The 16,335-nt window shown below is 40.8% G+C and overlaps 1 long non-coding RNA gene across 1 annotated transcript in view; it reads left to right on the plus strand.

Moving 5' to 3' along the window:
- The first annotated feature begins 319 nt into the window (after positions 1-319).
- The window catches only part of LOC103787385 (uncharacterized), a 151,457-nt gene continuing 135,441 nt past the window's right edge, over positions 320-16,335 (plus strand). The window contains exons 1-2 of the long non-coding RNA XR_004732282.3: positions 320-381; positions 5,745-5,956. This is a non-coding gene — a long non-coding RNA (uncharacterized LOC103787385). The remainder of the gene's footprint in view (positions 382-5,744; positions 5,957-16,335) is intronic.

A 16,335-nucleotide genomic window follows, 5' to 3' on the forward strand; every position in this document is an offset into this window, starting at 1 on the left:
GTGCGGGCACGCAAGTCCTTGGTAAGGTTTTTCTTTTAATGAAAAGCAGCCCCAAATCGTTTTCCTTGCTAACAAAGAGCAGCCTGTAAAATCGGGCTGCTACATGGATGCTGGCAGTGGTGCCAATCACGTTCAGAAATGGCGACGCCATCTTCCCTTCTGCCAGACACCCGTATGTATAGTAAGGAGCTGACAAGATGGCGCCGGCCCAGGTGAAAGGTCATTTGCATAATAAGATCCGGGTGGGGCGGCCCGACTTCCTCTCACGCTGTGTAAACGTCATACCTGAGCGACGGAAGCTGTGAGCCTTACGTAAACCAGACAGCGCCGCCTCCAGCTGGGCTAGACACTCCCCTGCATCCCGGACGCCTCTCTCCTCTGGTGAGTTCCCTCTCTCGCACTGGAGAGAGCGCTGTTTTCCTTTCTCTTTCTTTTTCAGTTCCTTGCCTATTAACTCTCAGCTTCTAAACTCCTTGCGCGTGTCCGTATCCTACATGTTCCTGGCCTGAGAGGAGAAACCCAAGGTATTTAACCACTCGGTGGGATTAAACCCAGCTGAATACAGTACGCCCATGGAGCCACTCGGTGGGATTTCTGTAATTTGGAGTTTAGCACGGTTAGAAAAGGCTCGTTCATGGTAAAGTCTTTATTGCTCCAGTTTGGGCAATAAAGGCTGCTCAGAACGCACCTCCTCTCCCCGGGTTCTGGCTCTTCCTCCCGACAGGTGCATAGGTTCAATGCTCTTAACCAACCACTACCACCTGCCTCTTCCCTTATCACTCTAGAATCCGTGGTTTTTAAAAAAAAATGCTTAGCCATTTCCCAGTAGACTGGCGTAGGGGCTAAGAGACTCCGCTACAAGGTAAGATTCTGCAGGTTCACCAGCCACTTGACGGCTGTGGCCTTTGGCCTGGGTCGGGCTTTGCTTTGGTTCACTCTGTGCTTTCTAATTCTTTCATGGGAAGTGAGGTTCTAACAAGGGCCCAACTCAAAGGCCAATCATGAGGACTGAGTGAAAGAGCACATGTAAGTACTTAGACTAATGTGGAGAGAATTTCGTAAATTATCAGAGTGATTAGGCAGGTCCAAAGTTCCCATGATACTTATTCTCTACTGTGTTTCGAAACTCAAAAAAATGGAGACAAACCAAACAATCAGGTAACCACCAAGTTTCTACACCTGTTAACTGCTGCTGGTTTGGACCAGCCCTTCCACTGAGGACACATGGAAAAGCTGGACAAAGAACCTGAAAAATCTCTTGGAAAGTGTTGGAGAGTTACCGTGATCTAGGGCAGGAGAGGTGGAGATAAAGGAGCCTGTTATTTGGGGTGGGTTTCGCCGTAGAGATCACTGCAGTTTTTCAAAGCGATGGCCCCGAGGCTGAGAAGCAGAGCGAGTGCTCTGTAGGAACGGAGGACTAGGGAGACAGAACTTGAAGTAAAATTTTGATAACTGAAGGATGCACGTTGTAATCTCTAGGAAAAGCATGACAGAGTGGTAAAAGCATGTGTAACTATCAAGCTAACAGAGAGCAAATGGAAACATTTAAAAAAAATCTAAAAGATGGCAAGAAACGAGATAAAGGAACATAGAAGAGTTAGGCAAGAAAGAAAGTCGATACTAAAATTGTACATCAACTTTTAAATATACCAGCAACCCCCAGGCTTTGGTTTAGGTGGTCAAGGATAACTTGTCCTCCTGGTTTACCTAACTAAAAGAAAAGATGAATACTTTCTGAAGGACGATACACCACTCAAATCGTCAAATTATCCCCACTATTTTTCATATGAAAGTTTTCCATTTCATTTAAAGAAAACAGCTAGACAAAAAAGAAACAAAACATAACCAAAAATCAAAAGAACGTGAGCAAACAAGACATCTCCACAGTATCCAGAAGACAGAATCACTGACACGAGACTGGAGTTCTCAGACAGAAACTTTATAATAGCAATGCTTAATATATTTATGTAAATAAAAGTTAAGATCAAAGAAATTGACAATCTGGAACTATTAAAAAAAACCCAGAATGCTAATTCTGTAGCTGAAAAGTACAATAATGGAAATTAAGCATTCAGTAGCTGAGTTTAATGGCACATCAGATAAATCAAAGGGAAAATCAGTAACCCTGGAGCTGTGTCAGAAGAACATATCCAAAATCCAGTCATTGGGAGATAAATGGATTAAAAAAATGAAAAACAGAAAAGTAATATTGGGCTGAGTGATGTGAATTTTGTAAAAAACAATGAGTAGTGATATTAGGAGGAGCCATATGAGTTTTATAAAAAACAAGAATTGATACTGATAATTCCTCATGGCTCAAATTAATACCTAAAATTGGGGCTCAGAAGGCAAAAAAGTAAGAATAGCAGAAGACAGTACATGACAGATCCAAGCAGTGCTGTAAAACCCAGTGTAAATAGTGAGAAAACCACAGCAAGCAAATTATAGCGAAATTGCTGAAATCAAAGACAAAGAGAATTTCTTAAAAGGGACAAAACAAACAAAAACAGGCCACTTCTTACCTTCAGAGAAACAAGATTGATAGCTGACTTTTCAATGAAAATGGTGAAACAAGATATGTTTAAAGTGTTGAAGGAACATAACTGCTTATCTGGAATTCTGCATGCTGTACCAGTATCTTTCAGAAATGAAGGCAAATAAAGGTTTTGAGACAAACAAAAAGATCAGCATAGACAACAGTAAGAGAAAGACACGATTATTATGCAGGCAGAAGAATAATGATCCCAGATGGAAGTTCAGCAGTACAGAGAGGAGTTAAGAACGAAGAAAGGGCAACTGTGTGGGTATATTTAAAAGAATATCATAATAATGTTAAATGGAAATGGGTTTTAACATATAGAGTCTTAAAATACATAAACTCGATGGTATACAAGTTGGAAGGTGGTTAATGGGGCGAATGTGTTCTAATTAGAAGAAAATAAATGCACATATTAGGAAAAACACTAATCATTAAAACATCCACCTGCAGAAGCACATTAAACCCTAAGAAAGTGGAGGGTGGAAATAATTTAAGAGTATAAATTAATGGCATAGAAAATAAACATACAATACAGAGATTTAATGAAGCCAAAGTGCAGTCTTTGCATAGGGGCCAGCCCTGCCTGGTATCAAGAGAATTCAGGACTGCAAAGAGGTTAGTGCCACAGATACTGCAGCCACCACACAGGTCACAGATGACCAATCCCTGGGAGAAATTTCACAGAGGTAAATTTGAATATTGGGATGCAATTATTAAATTCCTGGAAACAGAAAAACAGACTTGTGGGAAAATAGAAACTTGGAGTATTCTTTGCAGAATTAAATATGCCAAATTTATATTTTTACACACACACACACACACACGATATATTTCATGTTCAAAAGTTTTCAGCAGCAGATTCTATCAATCAAACTCTGATGGAATAAATTATTCCAGTCCCACGCGAGAGAACATGAAAAGAAGCTACACATTCCAATTTCTTTCATAAGAGTCAAAGTGAAAATGGAAATTTGACACAGACATTACAAGAAAATAAAAATTGAGTTCAATGTCACAAATGTGGATTTTAAAATCCTCAGCAAAACGTTAGCTAACCTAGTCTAGCAATGAATAAAATGATCATACGTGAGGTCCAACTCACATTTATTCTGGAATACAAGACTGATTTAACGTTTGAAAGTCAATCAGTGTAAGTCAGCGAGGAACCAGAACAAAAAGGAAAACTCATGACCTGTCAGTAGATGAGGGAAAAAGCCTTTGATAAAAACTCTTAGAAAATAAGGAAGTAAAGATATGTAACTTAACCTGATGGTCACATAGAAGATCCTATTAAATGGTGAAATATTCAAATATTTTCCCATAAGACTGGAAGCAAACAAGCATGTCCTTTTAAAAATACAATTTCCATTTAACATTGCGCTAGAATTCATAGCCAGTGCAGTAGGAAAAATTTTAAAATAACATTTATCCTAGTTCAAAAAGAAAACTCATTATTTGGATATTATTTGGAGTGTATAGAAAGCACTCCAAAGAATCTATAGGGAAATTATTAAATTTTAGATAGCATGATGGTTAATGTTGGGTGTCAACTTGATTGAATTGAAGGATGCCAAGTACTGTTCCTGGTGTGTCCGTGAGGGTGTTGCCAGAGGAGATTAGCATTTGAGTCAGTGGACTGGGAGAGGCTGACCCACCCTCAATCTGGGTAGGCACCATCTAATCAGCTGCCATCATGGCCAGAACAAAGCAGGCAGGAGAAGCTGGGAGAGCAGACATGCTGAGACTTCTGATCTTCATTTTTTTCTCATGCTGGATGACTTGTGCCCTCGAACATCAGACTCTAAGTTCTTCGGTTTTGGAGTCTTGGACTCATGCCAATGATCTGTCAGTCCCTCGGCCACAGGCTGAAGGCTATGTTGTTGTCTTCCCCACTGTTGAGGTTTTGGGACTCGGACTGGCTTCCTTGCGCCTCAGCTTGCAGACAGCCCATGGTGGGAATTTACCTTCTGATCATGTAAGTCAGTGCTCCTTAACAAACTCCCCTTCATGTATGCAGCCATCCTATTTGTCCCGTCCCTCTAGAGAACCTTGACTAATTCAGATAATAATTTAATAAGACACTGAATTCAATGTTAATTGTGTTTCTGGATACTATCAAGAAATATTAGAAAATAAAATGGGAAATTCTTTGCCATTTACAATAGTGTTAGACTAAAGGAACAGAATAAGATCCAGGAATAGACCCACACAAATGTGGACATTTGATTTTAATGGTGGAGCAGATGCAGATTTTTCTTTTCACCAGATGATGCTGGGTCCTCTGAATATTTATGTGAGGAAAAGTCAGCCTTGCCACATAAACAAATGCCACCCACACAGTGAGCTTCAACATGAAAGGTAAAAGGAAAAAAATGAAGTTCTATTCATCAAGGACAAGATTCGCAGATTAGATTATGGCATCACTTTTGGTCATCCAGGGAGACCACAAAGGATAAATGCAAGCCGCAGAGTGGGAGATATTAGTGATGCATGTGGAACACATGTGGCTGCTGTAAAGAGTCTGGATTGAAGGAGAGAGATGCTAAAATCTCAGTTCAACTATGGCGATTCTTGCCATTTTTTTGGTGTTCTGCTATCAAAATTCACCGTGATTCATGGCCAGGCTCAGATTTAACACCCAAGTCTGCTCCCTGGCTTTCCCTGTGCACCTTGCTAAGATTGTGAACAGGGTGCAGCTCCCCCGCATAGATGCATGCAGACCTGCCGCAGAGTGGAGCTCTCCTAGGTGATTGTGGCGCCTCCTGGGACCCCCCCCCGCCTTCCCTTCTTTGAGCGCTTTCAGTGCAATGCATGAGGAGTGAAACTGCTATTTGTCTGTGGAGGTGAGATGCCAGCGAGTTTCCCCAGATACCAGCTGGTTGTCATGCCAACCCTTGTCTTTCACGGGTGATTGAGCTAACCTTTGCCCTCAATCCTTCAGCTTGATGAGGGGCACTCAGCTCCATTTCTTTGCCCAATTATGGGGGACTTCCACATTTTACTGAAGATGCACCTGGCGGTCTGATGGGTGCACCCCGGTTTGGTAGAGGGCCTCACAGGGGTCCAGCTGCCTACTTGAGATGGTGTGAGTGTGCCACCCACCCGTGCCTGCCTCAAAGTGTCTGTTTCTTGTTTTGAGAGCCCTTCTGGACCCCCATGGATCTGATGTCCTGTGACCCTGATGGTATCTCTCAAACACACCCAGGCCGTGACCCCTTCAGGCTCATCTTTGGCCCCAGTTTGCGTGCCAGATCCTGGACTCTGTGAAGGTTTAAGATTGAGGAGTGGAACCCCAGAAGGAACAATGAAGTAATTACCTGTGTGAAACCCATGCGCAGCTTGCCTGTGTCCTGCTTCACGAGATCCAGAGATGGCGTTCAAGAGGAGCACAGGTGCACAGAACAAATCCTCACAAAGGTAAGTGAAGGCTCTGGGAAGAGGTGCCACCTGAGCACTGGGCTGTGTCTGGGAAGCACAGGTGGTGGCACCTACACCCTATTTGACGGCAGCGATGACTGGATTGAGTTTACCTGAGTTGGGCTTAAATATTCTGGTACAGCTTAAAGGCAAATGGGACTTCATGAGTTAAATGATGCTTCAGCTCTTCTTTTTTCAAATTCCTGTTATTAGTTTCATCAGCTCCTTTCAACCATTGTGTGAGTGACTGTGCTGGTCACAGGTGCCCTTCAGAGGTGTGCCTGGAAGCCTCTTTGTGGGAGGATAACAGGTTCTGGTAATTTCCATTTTTTCCTTAGTTCCTGTTATCCTTACAGGGTATCCATGGAGGTGGTAAGCCTCGTTTCTGTGAAAAGCGTTCTGTAAACATGTGAAATACATGCATTCTTATGGGCAAGGTGATCGTCCATCTTTTTCTGTACTTAAAGTATGGCGCCAATTACAGGGAAAACTTCCACATCAACCACTGAAAGGGAAGAAGGAACCAAAATGAAGCCTGTTTTTCTTTCCAGTAGAAGTCCCATTTCTTCTGTCCTTGCCTCTTCTCCCTTGCCAAGCCGTCTCTCAAGTTTCATTAGAAACTTCTGGATAAGAAGTGTCTGTGGCATCAGGTGGGCTGGGTCCTTCACCCTGGGGACCCCAGGTGTAGGATGCTGGCGCAGGAGGTGATGCTGCCTGTCCATGGTCCTCATGCCTCCCCACCTGCCTCCATTGCACACCTCTGCAGATGTACCATGTGCACCAGGCTCCCTGATGGAAAGATGGTGGTGCTTCATAAACAGCAGAGTCACGGGCACAGGGACCCAGCAAAGGGAAGAAGCCGAGGGCCTCATGGAGACAGGCAGGGATTGCACCGGCTAGCCTGGAAGACTGAACTGGGGACACGGCCTAGTCCGGTCTTTCTCTCCATCACCTCCTGGATGAGGGACTGGGGCACAGGCTGGATCAGGCCCCATCCAGCTCTGACATTCTGGGGTTCTGCCTGCACAACCTAAGGTGTCTCTCTGGTCAGAATGTCTGCACTGGGCCCCAAAGTCAGCTGCCCACAGGTGTTCTCAAAAGGGGCTTTGAAATATCTCCCATGATCAGATGCTGGTAAGCACAGGGGAATTTTCATTGCAAGAATGAAAATTTTTTTGTTTTTGCTCGGTCCATACCTAATGATCATAAGCTTGCCTGAGCTCTTGGTAGGCCAGCCCACCATGAGTCAGAGATGACTCCATCTCCGGGTTGTCTGTGGATAGGAGGTCCTGGCCAGGCTGACGTGTGTGGCATGGCTTGTGGCAGAGTCCTTGCCTTCAGCATCGGCGAAAATTCCAGCAGTGGGAATGACTCCCGACTTCTTCCCTGTCTTCTCTGTCATTCTGTCACCTTATCTGAAAAATAGTTACTGAGTTTCTACTAAGATTCATGTGCTAGAAGTTTGGAAAAATCTGGAACTGCTGGTAGAAGTGATGCCATCCTCTTAGGATGGCACCATCACCTGCGCTTGTCATTTTGAACATTTACCAGTATTCACTGCTTCCTAATGGCCCAGGGGAGCAGGAAGTGAAATGATTTAGTGAGCAGTTATTGAGGACCTATTGTGTGCTTAGTGCTATGAGAATAAAGTAGATAGGAACAGTATGGCTACTAGGCACATGGTGGCAACCGAGGAAGAAGTGATGTAACTCCTCTGAGGATAACCCTGCTGAAGGGGGGGGGGAGGATGCCACAGCTAGCTCACGGGAGAGGCTCGTGGAAGATGTGGCCACAGAAGAGAAACGGAAAGACACGCTGAGTTTATCAACTGTGAATGCAATGGCAGAGGTTGTCACAAGGATGGGAATGAACCAGTGCGGCTGGTGTTTCCCAAAGAGGATGCCACAGTGGGGTTTCGTAGGGGGATCGCGGGTGACATCTGATACAGCAATATTTATTTTGATTGCTTTGAATTCATTTATACATATTGAATAAATACATATGTGTCTTTTCTAATGGAAGTCAGAGTTTAAAGAGTAAATTCACTGGGGAATTCTGGATAGTCGAGGTAATGGCAACTACATAAATGTGAAACTGCACGTCTCTTCTAAGTAAAATAAAGACAGAGCATAACAAACTATGCAAAACCAGCATCTTCAGTGCAACTCAGAGACAGAGAATGATCAAACATGAAAACTTTCTCCAGCACAGCGCAGGCGCCGTCCTCACACTCGACAGGTGTTTGCAGGTCAAGTGCCGCTCACAGAACAGGGAGACCAGCTTCAGGTCAGAAACGGATCTGAATCCACCCCTGGAAAGAGGAAGTCACTTTAAGCATGAACGTGCATTTCCTGGCATATCAAAGCACTGACTATAAAGAAGAGCTTTTCAGTGTGCGGTGGATATGACAGCACAACCTGGGAAAGGCCATGCTTGGGAGGTTTAAAGGTTAACAAAAAGGGCGGCATGGTGAAGGCTGCACAGTGAAGGGCAGAGGAGGTGTGGGGGAGGGGATCCTGTAAGAAAAAACCAGAGGACATGCACCCGCTCTTCTTACTGCCACCTCCAAAAATATTGACAAGAAAGAGAAAGAATAATCCATTCAGTGAGGAAACTACGCTTTACTGCACTGACAGAAAGCAGGCAAGGGTAGTCTTGAAGTATCTCATGAAACAAACTAAACTGCTGTCCTGGTTCACATAAAGGCAGAGGCGCAGACAGTCTTTCTCTATGCAAAACTACCAGAAAGGAAAACTAAAGGTGGGATTCCAAACTGCTTAGCTGGAAACCGCCCCCTACAAAAGAAGTAACAAAGCAGAAGAAAACTGTTGTGTTATACTCCCAAATTAGACACACTCGAACAGCATGGAGAGGTCTGCAGAACACCCTCAACCAGAAGTGCAAAAACTAAGACCAGAAATCAGTGTAAAAAGACAAAAAAAAAAAAAAAAATGAGAGATTGAAGTTGGAAAATAATGAAAGACAAAATCAGATCAGCAGTGAAGTCCAAATTAGAAGGCACCCCAAAAATAGGTTAGAATTAAAATATACATTTTCAGTGAAAATACGTTTAAAAAGGTAAAAACAAACTGAGACAATGAAAATGAGGAAAAGAAGCAACAATGTAAATACAATCAAAGAGAAAGTGGATGAAATAGATTATTGGGAAAAATACCCAATTTACCTATAAAGAAAAAAAAAAACAGTGGGGCAGAGCTACTATTTAAAACCACAATCTAAGGGAAAATGCTTAGTAATGAAGTAACACCTGAACGTACATACTGAAAATTAACTAGTATACACCCTAGCAAAATGATTGGATAAAGCAATTTACAGCAGCCAAAAAAATAGACTAAACTTAGAGAACTCAAAGTACATGCGAACCAAAGCAACAGTGGGGCGGACTTGTCAAAGTACTCCAGGAAGGACTCAAAGTACATGCGAACCAAAGCAACAGTGGGGTGGACTTGTCAAAGTACTCCAGGAAGGACTCAAAGTACATGCGAACCAAAGCAACAGTGGGGCGGACTTGTGAAAGTACTCCAGGAAGGAAACTGAACCGAGTTCTTCACATCTGGCCAGGCAGCCCCTCCGATGTCCAGAGTGTTCAAACAGTAGTTTTAACATTCAGCACGCCGGAGCTTTCGTGAAGAATTCACACACACACACACACACACACACACACACACACATTTGTCTTGCCAAGAGATGACTGTGGAGGCTTTAGAACAAAGACCATTGGCATTTTATATATTTAATATTTGTATCTAATGCTTGTAGGTAGAGAGAAGGCTAAAGTGGTGTTGCAAAGATAGATCTAGGGCTCTCTCTCTCTCTCTGTGTGTGTGTGTGTGTGTGTGTAATGCAAAGGAAGTGCAGAGATAAAAGAGATGGAAAGAAGAACACACTCATTGATCACTGATTGGCATATGGGCAATAGTGATAGGTAGGATACTCTTAAAACAAGGGCCAGGTGTGGTGGCTCATGCCTGTAATCCCAGCACTTTGGGAGGCTGAGGTGGACGGATCACCTGAGGTCAGGAGTTCAAGGCAGCCTGGCTAACACAGTGAAACCCCATATCAGAGGTCGAAGACCAACTTAATGAAATAAAACAAGAAGACAAGAATAGAGAAAAAAGGATAAAAAGGAATGAGCAAAGTCTCCAAGAAATATGGGACTGTGAAAAGACCTAATCTATGTTTGATAGGTGTACCCGAATGTGATGGAGAGAATGAATCCAAGCTGGAAAATACTCTTCAGGGTATTATCCAGGAAAATTTTCACAATCTAGCAAAGCAGGACACTATTCAACCCCAGGTAATACAGAGAACACCACAAAGATATTCCTCAAGAAGAGCAGCCCCAAGGCACATAATCATTAGATTCACCAGGGTTTAAACGAAGGAGAAAATGCTAAGGGCAGCCACAGAGAAAGGCCAGGTTACCCACAAAGGGAAGCCTATTAGACTTACAGCAGATCTCTCAGCAGAAACCCTACAAGCCAGAAGAGAGTGGGGGCCTATTTATTGAACATCCTTAAAGAACAGAACTTTCAGCCCAGAATTTCATATCCTGCCAAACTAAGCTTCACAATTGAAGGAAAAATAAAATCTTTTATGAACAAGCAAGTACTCAGAGATTTTATTACCACCAGGCCTGCTTTACAAGAACTTCTGAAAGAAGCATTATACACAGAAAGGAACAACCAGTATTAGCCTTTCTAAAAATATACCAAAAAGTAAAGAGCATCAACATAAAGAAGAATTTACATCAACAAATGGATAAAATGGCCAGTTAACATCAAATGGCAGTAACCCTAAATTTGAATCGACTAAATCCCCCAATCAAAAGACACAGCCAAAACCTAACGGTGTGCTGCATCCAGACCCATTTTATATCCAAGGATACACAGACTCAAAACAAAGTGTTGGAGAAAGATTTACCAACCAAATGGAGAGCAAAAATAAATAAATAAACAAAAAGCAGGAGTTGCAAATCTCACATTTGATAAAATAGATTTCAAAGTAACAAAGATACAGTGGTAAAAGGATCAGTGCAACAATAAGAGCTAATGATCCTAACACCCAGATACATAAGACCCATAAAGAGATTTAGACTCAATGAGACAGAAAATTAATAAGGATATCCAGGACTTGAACTCAGATCCAGAACAAGTAAACTCAACAAATATTTATAGAGCTCTCCACTTTAAATACACAAAATATACATTCTCCACTTTAAATATACAAAATATTGATCAGCCATTATTAATAACCATTTTTAGAATAAAGCAATATTCCTGTTCTTTCTCCCTCTTTTTCTTCCTCTCCTTCTTTCCTTTTTTTTTCTTTCAAAAAGAAACCCCATCTCTCCAAAAAAAAAAAAAAACCTACCACCACCACCAACAAAACACAAAAACACCAAAATGAATTGTGGAAATTTGCGTAAGAAAATATGAATAAGACCATTTAAAAAGATACAAGTACCAAAGTCACCTTTAGAACAAAACTAAAAAGTATCATAAATACCAAAAGACATGAATTAGACATAAAAGAGCAAATAACATGCTCTTTTAAACAAAATGACAAATACAATATGCACAAGGACAATTTTAATGAAGAAATACCATAATACAGTATTTCAACAAATATTCCTGAGAAATTAGACATTGTCATGCAGAAAGACCCTCAGGTTTCTTTCTATACCATTCACAAAAATTAACTCAAAATGGACCATAAATCTAAATGTAAAAATTAAAACTCTAAACTTGGTGGAAGGAATTTTTAAGGAGAAGGTCTTTATGACATTGGGTTAGGCACAGATTTCTTAGATGAAGTATTACAGGAACAATCCATGAAAGAACAAACCTATAACTTAGGCATCATCAAAATTAAAAACTTTGGCACGTCAAAAGACACTATCAAGAAAATAAAAAGACAGTCTGCAAGCTGGGAGAAAGTATTTGCAAATCATGTATTTGACAAAAGCTTTGTATCCAGAATCCAAATCGTGTATTTGACAAAAGCTTTGTATAAAGAGCTATTACAATGCCATCTCTCTCTCTCTCTCTTTCTCTCTCTCTCTCTCTCTCTCTCATACACACACACACACTTAAAATGGGTGAAAAGTTTGAACAGATGTTTCACCTAAGCAGGTACATGAATGGTGAATAAAAACATGAAAAAATGATGAACATCATTACCTATCAGGGAATGCAAATTATAATCACAGTGATGATACCCCTTCCCCCACACACTACCTGGCTCTAACTGAATAGACAATAACTCCTACGGGCAAGGAGGCGGGGACACAGGGAACTCCTGTGCTGTGGTGGGAGGCCCAGTCATGCCGTGACTTTAGAACATAGCTTGGCAGTTCCTTAAAAAGTCAAACATATACACCAGAAGACCCAGAGATTCTACTAGGTACCTAGCTAGGAGAACTGAAACCCATGCCTGCATAAAATCCTGCATGGGAGTGTCTACCGCAGCATTACTGATGTAAGCCAGAAAGTGGAAACAGCAGAACATGTTCAGCCAGTGAATGGACAGGTGAACTGTGGCATATCCTTACAGTGAAATGTTACTCAGAAGTGAAGACATAGGACATGCTGATGTGTACTACAACACGTAAGAACCTCAAAAACACTATTTTAAGTGAAATAAACAAGACGAAGACTATTTTATGTGATCCTATTTATATGAAATATCCAGAAAAGGTAATTTACAGACAGATAGTAGATTAGTAGTTGCCTGAGCTGGGGACAGAAATGGGAATGATGTGAAATAGACACAAGGTGATTTTTGGGGGTGATTAAAATGTTCTAGAATTAGATTGTGGCAATGGTTCCACTGTTCCATAAATGTATTTTAAAATTGTTGAATTTCATATATACAGTAGGTCAATTTTATGAAATGTTAATTATATTTCCATAAAGCTATTAAAAAATGAGAATATGTCAGGATTGAAACCAAACATATCAGTTTTGTCAATACAGGTAAATTGGTTTAACTCAGTGAGTAAAATAAAATGTTTTCCAATTAACTTCAGAAAGAAAGTCCCCCATGTATGTGTATGCAAGAGACTCATCTAAAATTAAACAATTTGAGAATGATGAAAATAAAGAAATTTACAAAGATATTCTATACAATTGGAAATAGGAAAATCAGGGTAGCTACTTGCTTCATGCCTAGTAGAATTCCAAATGCGAAGCTTTTGGAAATAATGAAGCATTTAGAAATTGACAAAAAGTTGCAAATAGCAAAGGACACATTTTGCTGCTTAAAGCCCTAATTTATAATAAAGTAATAATTATGAATATTTATTTACCAAATAATAATCAACTTGAAAAACCAGAATTTAGAAGAGATGCAAGGAATCCTGGATAAGAAAGGAAGACTTTAAGACATCACTCTCAGTATGAGACAGACAAAGGTACAAAATATAAATTAGAATATAGGATATGTAAACAATGCAAGCCTTAAGGTAGATTTTTGTATTAGATCATATTCTACACACTGATAGTTGTCGTGCATGTTTACATAGAACACACAGGAAACATTAATAAGGACTGATCACATACTAGGTCACAAAGAAAACGGTACGATTCATGGAGTAAGAATTATGTAAACAGCAGTCTCTGATTATATGCAGTAAAAGTAGAAAGCATTAACCGAATTAAAAAGACCCTTTCATCAGAAAATTTAAAATTCTGTTACACTTGAATAAAAGAGGAATACAAACCAAAATTACAGAATTCATAAACAGTAGTAATGAAACACTACATGCAGAAATTATGGTATATATTCAGAAAGAGGAAAATGTATAGCCTTAAATATTTTTTATAAGCAAAAGTGGAAGAAAGGAAATGAATTAATTTTCCTTTTCAAAGAGCTAGGAAGAAATCACCAAGCATACCAAAAGACACCACAAGGAAGGAACCATTGAATATTAAAGATAAAAACAGAAATAAGCAGAGTCTAATGCTATGGCTGTTTTTTTTTTTTTTTTTTTGGTCTCTCTTAGTGCAAGATTATTTAATATTAGGGAAATCATTAATATAATGCAGTATATGTTAATCTAAAAAGAAAACACATGGCTGGGTGAGGTGGCTCACGCCTGTAATCCCAGCACTTTGGGAGGCTGAGGCAGGCAGATCACTTGAGGTCAGGAGTTCAAGACCAGCCTGGCCAACATGGTGAAACTCTGTCTTTACTAAAAAATACAAAAGTTAGCTGGGCATGGTGGGGGGTGCCTGTAATCCCAGCTACTTGGGAGGCTGCGGCAGGAGAATTGCTTGAACCTGGGAGGTGGAGGTTGCAGTGAGCTGAGATCGTGCCACTGCACTCCAGCCTGGGCAAGACTCTGTCTTAAAAGACAAGCAAACAAAAACCAAACAAACCCCAAACAGACAGGTACAAACCACCTGACTTTTCTCCCTACCTGCTGAAAAAGTCTCTACCAAAATTTAACGACCAGTCTTGATGGAAATATTCATGAAAATAACAATTGGTGGACATTTTATTAACATGATAAGATACATGTACGATGCTTCTACAACCTGTGTCTTAGTAAATGGGGAAACATTTTTTAAAAGGATCAGGAACAAGTCAGAGATACTTATCATCTCCACTACTCTTCCACGTTGGGCTGGAGGTGGAGGTACAATTGTTTTTCTTAAACATACGAAAATATTTCAATCTTACGGGGTGAATGCAAATTAAAACTACACCGAGATGACATTTCTCACTTAATTGATCTGCAGACATTTTTGAATCAATCTCTCCCACTCTGTTGCGGAGTCTGTGTAGGAGCAGACACCCTCACACTTTGCTGATGGGAATGAGAATTGTTAGAAGCCTAATGGAAGGGAATTTAGCAACAGCTAGAAAATGACATTTGCATTCTCCTTTTGGCTTATTAATTTTAATTCTAGAAACTTACTCATTTTAGATGATGTTCTATAAAATAAAAAAATCTGTTTACAAAATAATTATTGCAGCATTGTTTGTAATTACAAAACATTGAAACAACCTGAATGCCCATACATAGGAGAGCAGCTGAGCATCCCTGACACATTCGGCCCATGAAGTCCTCCTTATATGGCTGTAAAAAGTGCTGAGAAGGGGCCAGGCTTGGTGGCTCATGCCTGTAATCCTAGCACTTTGGGAAGCCGGATCATGTGAGGTCAGGAGTTCGAGACCAATTTGGCCAACATGGTGAAATCTTGTCTCTACTAAAAATACAAAAAATTAGCAGGACATGGTGGTGCATGCCTGTAATCCCAGCTACTTGGGAGGCTGAGGCAGGAGAATTGCAGGAATTCAGGAGGCGAAGGCTGCAGTGAGCTGAGATCACTGCACTCCAGCCTGGGTGACAGAGCGAGACTCTGTCTCAAAAGAAGAAAAGGAAAATGAAAAAAGTAATGAGGAAGACTTCTAGGAATGAATAGAGAGCACATGAGAATATACTATTAAGCAGAAAAAAGTAAGCAAAGTGCACAATGCACTATGCCATTTTTTGTGTAAGAAAAAGGGTAACTGAAATTTATATGCATTTGTTCACTTATGAATAAACAGAAAACCCAACTATTCACACACAAAGAAGGATAAAGCAGAGACCAATGCAATCAAGTTGGTGCCTAATTGGGGTGGGAGGGATTGAGTGGAAAGAAAAAGATAGAAAAAGTGGGGGGTGGGTAATGACACTTGTTGGCGTCAGGCATATTGTGAAGTCTGACTTCTGGAACCATGTTACATTTTGCTACATAAAAATCCATGAAATCAACACGAATATGTATGTAAACAATCTGCGATGGAGTACAAGGAAAATAAATGGAGTGACTTGTTCACATAAACGAATAACATAACCATACTGAAGTGGGGTGGGAGGCAGTGGAGAACTAGCCCAAATCCCGCTAAGCATAGAACAGATGTCTCAGTGTTCACGGGCACTGGTTCCAGGAACCCACGTGGATACCAAAATCCAGGGATGCTTGTGTCCCTTATGTTAAATGGCACAGAGCTTACGTATAACCTATGCACATCCTCCCATATACTTTAAATAATCTCTAGATTATGTATAACCCCTAATACAATGTAAGTGCTATGTAAATAGTGTGGTAATGTATTGGCTAGGGACTAATGACAAGAAAATATCTGTACCGGAAAATCTAGTCTGTCATTGAGGGGCATTTAGGTTGATTCCATGTCTTTACTGTTGTGAAGAGTGCTGCAATGAACATATGCATGCATGTGTCCTTACGACAGAATGATTTAGATGCCTTTGGTTATATATCCAGTAATGGGATTGCTGGGTTGAATGGTATTTTTGTATTTAGGTCTTTGTTTGTTTGTTTTATTTTGTTTTTGTTTTTGAG

The sequence above is a fragment of the Callithrix jacchus genome, chromosome 12 (assembly GCF_049354715.1).
Source record: "Callithrix jacchus isolate 240 chromosome 12, calJac240_pri, whole genome shotgun sequence".
Taxonomy (NCBI): domain Eukaryota; kingdom Metazoa; phylum Chordata; class Mammalia; order Primates; family Cebidae; genus Callithrix; species Callithrix jacchus.